General features: G+C 43.0%; 1 protein-coding gene across 1 annotated transcript in view; it reads right to left on the reverse strand.

The window, feature by feature from the left end:
* Nucleotides 1–7100, reverse strand: part of LOC104134087 (transmembrane protein 263) — a 195362-nt gene that overhangs the window by 77144 nt on the left and 111118 nt on the right. The window lies entirely within an intron of this gene.

Here is a 7100-nt window from a genome sequence, read left to right on the forward strand (position 1 = left end):
TCCACTCAAAAGTACATGGCAAACAAACAAAAAGAGGGAACGACAACGGAAAAAAAAAAAAAAAAAGCAGTGCTGGGGCTCTGTAATTTCTACCAGTGGACAAAAAGTATTAGCTTATGAATTCAGTCTCATTCACAACCACCATTTCCTGAGCCTGGACTACAAACCAAAACATTATCTCTCCAGCTCTGAAGCATTTCATTAGGCAACAGCAGCAACTGAAAGTACCATGGGTCAGATATGCTGCTGCTTCTTCCTGGTCGGTGGAAAGCTGCAGAGCGTGTACATAGATGAGGGCAAGAGAGAGATATGGTTTGATTCAAGGACTAATGCTAACAGGCTTTTGCATGGACACACTGAACTCCTGGGAAACCAAATACTTCTCTTTTTTAATTGACTGCAGGATGAAGTTAGCACTGTGTAACACTGGGGGTGAAAAGAGCAATGCGAGATGTAAAGGGATAGTAAAGTATCACCGGGGTCTCAAGGAAAGACCCAGCCCCTTGAAACGGGAAGCATGACCCTCTCAGCTGTACAAGAATGGATTGATTTAATTTCTCAGTACCCTAAGTGGTACTATGCAGACATGACAGCTAAATAGCTTTAACCAGTTATCCTGCATATCAAAAGCTGTGCAGCTGCATTTAACACCAAGGCCCTTATGGGGAGATTTGCCTATGCACGGTGCAGAACAAGCATATGCTCACCTGCCACAATTCTGAAGGAAAACCTACAGAAGTCAACAGACATCCAGATGGCAACACGTGTCATGTCTACAGGTGAGTGGCAATGGTTTATTCAAACCCATACCACTCCAGGATTTCATACGTTCTCCTGTTCCCTCTCCGAATGAAACCAAGAGACTTTTCAGACTTTGCTCCAAGAGAAACTGAGCAAGAAAACTCCCATCTAAGAGCTGCCAAGTCATCAGCCAGGACTCTCACCTTGTATAGGAAAAGTGATGTTCAAGCCCTGGTCTTAATTCGGGGAGAAGAAGCAGCTGAAGTCTGATCTCCTACATCTCAAGTGACAATACTGAGCATGGAAGGGAGCTTCTAGAGTTTTACTTGAAATTCCTTCCAGGAAACAGGATACTCTTCTCACAAATGTTTCCATACTGCAAACCATTCTCTTCTGACAAACCATCATTTCCCAAGTACTTAGTTTTCTCAAAATGCCTTCAGGTGGCTTCAGGTACGAGCCTTTTGAAATGTCCTGCTGCAGTCCCTGTTTCACTATCAGTGCCACACTGCTCAGGGAATCCTGCCCACCAGACCTGAGAAGCAGCCTACAGCAAACATAAGAAAAATCAGGTGTGAGGACAAGTGCAAAGTTTTGATCTAGCAAATAAAACTGGAAGTTAACCTGGTTTTCAATTCAAGGGATTTGAGATGTGAGCTGCTTCTGTTTCAGCAGAACATCTATCACCACACTTGCCAAAACTCTCACAAACCAATGTATTACCGTACAGTTAAGACAAGTGCTTGTGCTTTGCTGCCCAAAATGTTCCTATTTATAGCATTAATACTGACATTTAACGGTGAATCCTAGTGCACAGATTTGTTTTTCTTTACAGTATATTATTCAGTGGTTTTCAGCCTTCTGCAAATTACAGACCCCTGAAGGCATTTTCCAGGGAGGGTGTAGAACCTCACACGCAAGCCTAAGTCCACAGACAACTGATTTTTCTTAGCTGCTTTTAACAGACCTCCCCGCCCCCCAAAGTAGCACAGGGGTCCCCAAGGGCCTGCTGATTGCAGCTTGGAGGCCGCTGCTCTGCCATAGCAAGGCAGTTCAAGGGATGATTACAGAGAACGCAACACTAGTGTAATGCAGGCGTAGGAAGCTTTACATCTCCACCGAGTTCTAGAAAACTTGTGAGAGCACAGCAGAGAAGACAGCCAGAAATCAGGTCAAGCCAGAAATCATCTTGAACATTGTAGTTCTGGAATTGTTGTTCTAGAAATAGGTATAAGTTACAAATTAATAAATATCAAGGAGTGTGACAATTAGAGCACATCCTGTTCTGCAGATGGAAAACTGTCAGTAATAGTAACTTGTCGAGCCAACTAGGTTTTTTCCCACGAAAGCTTAAGCTAAAAAAGCTTCAGCTAAACAAAGAAGAATAGGAGCTGAGGTCTGAATGAGGCATCACCTCTGCTTTGGAGAAGCAGAACAACATGCACACATAATAACAGCATTAGAAAGCTGCTGCCACCTGTAGTTAACCATGGGCTTTATTTACCCAGGTTCCCCTTACAACAACAGGGAGGCAGCTGCCTAATTGGCTCATACAGTAAGGGAAGGTGAGCCAAAATGTTTTCCCAGTTAATACACACCCACTCCTTATTATCAAAGCAGCTTGTCAACATGCCTACAAAATAATGTCATAGGAAGAGAGCAGAGGTTAATCTGTAAAAGGTGCACAACAACTGATGAAGACCTGCAGTTGCTGTCCCTGCCAGCCAGCCCATGCAAAGCAGGTCAGCAGCTCCATCGGGAGGACTACGCTCAGGCCGGCTGAGGGGCAATAAAATAGCCTCTCCTGTCTCAAAATCGCTGTAATCGACTCTGGCTAAGGAAAAAGCAACTCTAGGGCTGCTCATTCAAGAGCAGCAAGAACACATCAGGACGAGAAAAAGAGTAGGAGCAGGCAGCACACAAAGCTTGCCCAGAGTCTGAGCTGGGAGCCTCAATCAATGACTCCAAAGACAAAGTAATAAAATAAAAGCCACCGAAAAGCCCAAGCACTTTAATTTGCTCTTAAGGGCTGCAACTCTCATAAGAAGAAAATCCAGGTGAAGTACAAAAATTACCAAACTTTGAAACACTGTAGTGTGTCGAGGAGGGAGGGGACGTTTCAGAGGGAAGCTGGTAGGAGAAACACAACTGGAAGAGAACCGCTCGGGCGAGAGGTGCTGACTCTGCTTCCAAGCAGCTTCTGGCAGAATGTCTACCTAGTCCCAACTCCTCTGCTGTTTCATTGTGAGACACGGAAGAAGAAAAGGCAGCTCTTAGCCATCAGACATACAGTAAGTGATTACTTTAGAGGGAGGAAAGATCAAGAAGAGGGAAAGCGAGGGGAGTTCAGGAGCGCCTAGTGCTGCTGAAGAATCAGCTGCTTGCTCACCCTTCACCTTCGGTCTTCTCTCATTTAAGCCTCCCCGGACAGACCATTTGCCGCAGGTACCCAGCACATCAGCTACAGACAAAGGCAGAAGGGTGAGGAGCTACATTTGAAGAGGAACAAACAACAGGGAAGGCTGCCCAAAACCTTCAGCCACAACAAGCTGATGTTTTCCCAGCACCTACCCGAACCCAGTGGTTTCCAGTGCCAATAGAAGAAAAACCTAGCGATCTTCTGCACGCATCATTTGCCTACTCGATTGCTACTGCTCGTTGAAGCTCTGTCTTTCGTACGCTACCCCGTATTTTACCTGTCAGAACGGGGGAGGAATCAGATTAACTTCCAGATGCAGTTTAAGCTACAGGGGCATGGTAGACTGAATTTCTGGGCAGCGAAATACCTTGGGTACTATGACACGGTATCCACTACCTGATAGTGTAGATTAAGGAGGAACCTGGCTCTTTTGGCTCTTTGGTGTGTATGCAGCTCCCATTAGCATTAATGCAAGCTGCGTACGGGCACTGAGAGTCTGCCAAACAAGTGACAAACAGCCGCTTTTCATTCAGCACACATGAGCAAAAAAGGAGCACAAGACACTCAGCCATCTATTGCAAGCACCTGACAACTATTTAAGCATTGAGTCAAATCCAGGAGTTTTATATAACAAAATGACATAGAAAACATTCACTGAGAAAGCTACAGAATACTGTACAGACACTGCAGCGTGTATCTGCATGGAGGGGATAGTTCCAAAAAGATAATAAATATGCATGATAATATACATAAATAATAAAAAAACCAAACCATGGCTTTTTTTTCCTTTTTTTTGTGAGAGAGAGAGAGATTGCCCAGGGCATAAATCCTCAGAAGCCTGAACAGGCTTAAGCTAAGCCAAGTTCTCATGCAACGAATAAAAATGTTCCATTTTCTCCTCCAAGCACAGAATATTCAATTTTTTAGCCTACACTTTAGGTATAAATCTGAAATAAAGCTTCAACCATTGCCAAAAGAAGCCAACAAAATTCAAAGCAAAGGTTATGGAATGACTCCCCATCTTTGACCTGCCACCGAGACACACACAATACAAAACCAAACAAGAATTCTTCAGTCTCTAAGATGAGAAAAGAGTTTAAGACTAGTGTATTTCTAAGAGCAGCCTTTCACAGGAAATGCCACTCCTCCACTAGAAGGTTTGAGCATCCATAGTACAACTGGACATCAGTGGAAATTCATAGGGTCCGTCAGATGATCAACGTCGAGCACTAACACCTAGAACCCCCAAACCGGAGAGAGCCAAAACAACATTTTGTCCATTTTGTGCCTTGCAGGTGCCTAGGCTACACTTAATGATTTTATGTATAATTTCCACTCCTGTCTCCTAGCCGGGGGCTGAGAGAGAATGTTACCAATTAAAGGAGGAAAATCACAGTGGTTCTATGCTGTAAAAAGAGACATTACTACCAGCATCTACAGTTTTATGCTGCACAGGAAAATATTTCCTCAAATTATAGTAATAGTAGTAATAATAATAATACGGTGCTGTGTAAGTTTATTGAAAACAATACATTCTACAAAGCCCCAGAGAGCTTGTTAAATATTTACCAAACAAGAATATTTAGTATTTAATAAGACACTAAAGATTAATGGAAATAAAACGTAATAGGCGTTTTTCTGATGCTTCCAAACATTATTCCAGTCAAATGATGCCCTTCTATCTGAGATAGCAGAAATGCTGCTCAGTATTGGGACATCCAAGACAGTCAAAATTGTTGCAAGGCAAGCGCTGTTAATTTTTTCAGCAATTCATAGTTATTTTAAACAGTGGTTAAAGTTAATTGAAACAAGTTCTTAATAAACAGTAATAGATTTACCTTCCCACCCTCAGGGGCTGTTGGGAGGATTTGTCGATATTTGCTCACAGCTTTCAAGTTGGAAATGCTGTATGAACATAATTATAATATTCTTACAGAACCATTCTTCAGCAGCTTACTCTTGTCTGTAATTAGATGCGGTGATCAGATTATATTTTATATTACACTGCCATTTCCCTTTATCAACATACAGCAAGTGGCTCCAGAGGGCACCTATGGCCCTTTAATGACTTTACTGTTTTTCAGCTAACGACCATCAAATAGACTAATCATACCCAAAAAGAAAATGAAGTAACCTGCAGGTATACACACAGCGAAAAGCACGATGCTTCCCTTCTTCCACTGACTGGGCTTTGAGAAATTAGCTAATGATAATGGTTTAATAATGAAACAGATGCTCAACATCGCTTGGCTGCTTTATGCACGAATAGCCCCGTAGGAAACCTCCCACCCTCGTTCGCTCCAAAAAAGCACACACAAGTGAACTTGGTGGCAGATTGTAGAGAAACCTGCCCTTTTATTTCTCACCTCCTGGAAGTGACAGGCTGCGTCTCACACATTCTCGCTGTACATTTTCTCTACACAGTCCTCCCTCAGATGGAATTAGGAGGCTTATTTCTGATGGAGACTGGCAATCACCTAATCAGTACTATAATAACGGGAAGGAAACAAGTAGGAAAAAAAAAGAAAAGACACCCTGACTGGTCCTCACTGTGTACTGCAGGATACAGTGTCAGAAATCATATTCTCACTGCCTGTCCTATATCCTTGACTGAAACAATCTAAGTAGGAGAGGAAAGGTTCATGAGAAAGACATCAGCAGCAAAATTACGTGAGGTTTGTGCCTTTGGAGAAGATGGGTTCAGTGCTGATTGCTCATGTGGGATGAAGCCAGTATAGCTGCTCTTGTATTAGCTGCTTGGGGTCATATGCTTCCACCTGCAGAAATTCCTGCCCACAGATACAGCACAGCACAGAATCTGTCACTGTGGAGAGGCCAGAGAGAGTTTGAAATGTCACCCCATCACTAGCCTGTATGCAGCTGAACTGCCCTTGCATAGCCGACATTGCTCAGCATCCAGCTCTATCTGGCTGTAGACGCTTTAACCAACATGCACAAAATATACCAGGGGAAGATAAAAAGGATGAAGATAAGAAGGCCAATCTGCGATATGTAAAAATGAGAAGGAGCTTCACACTCTGTTGTACATAAATCCCTGAAGATCATGTGGGTGGGATTCAAATAAAACCTCTCCGCTTGTGTCATCTTTAACAAAATCCAACTGCCAATGCTTTAACACAACAGCAAAAAAACTTAAACATTTCTGAGACAGCTCAAATAATAGCCTTGCAGGCTGAATGTGATAGATCTTCTATTCCGATTCTACACCTCTCCTCTCTCGGTCACACTAGGAATGCAAGAGGGAGGCTGCAGGGTATTCGTTTCCAACCATCAATAAATAAGTGAAGTCTGCTTCAATTCCTCTAAAACAATCAGCTACGAAAGATTAAAAATAGTAACCATTTGATGCTACTGTGACAGGTCCAAGAGAGGACCTGAACACAGCTCAGATAAAGTGTTTATCTTTCTGGAAGACTTTCAGTGATGCAGGGAGTCAACATCACCAACATCTGCAAGCACGATGGTCCAGGGTGGAGCTAGATTTTAGGCGAGGCTACAAGGGCAGTCCATACCAGCCATGTTTCTCTAGTTTTAAGGTCACAGACTCTCAGGAAAGCCGGCAACTGCTAATTTCCACATTTCCTGCTAATCCACCAAGACTAGAAGAGCATTCTGCACCATCGCTGTTGCAGCCCAATGCATGGTTTGAAACGTGTCACTTCTGCAGACATTTTTAGTCCCAGGCCAAATGGCGTGGTCACAATTTACATTCACGCTCCCTAATGCAGAGCTCTAAACAGGATTTTTCTAGCCTTAAATCAGTGTCAGCCCATTACTAAGGCAGAGTATAGCAGTCAGGAAGTTAATGGATTTAAAGGGCGGAGGTATTGATGGCTGTGAAGTGGAAACTATTTATCCTGTAAATACTGTAACTGCTAAGACAGCTCATCTCATTACAATTTATTTGTTTCAAACACAA

This window comes from Egretta garzetta, unplaced genomic scaffold, assembly GCF_000687185.1.
Source record: "Egretta garzetta isolate BGI_Z169 unplaced genomic scaffold, ASM68718v1 scaffold329, whole genome shotgun sequence".
NCBI lineage: Eukaryota > Metazoa > Chordata > Aves > Pelecaniformes > Ardeidae > Egretta > Egretta garzetta.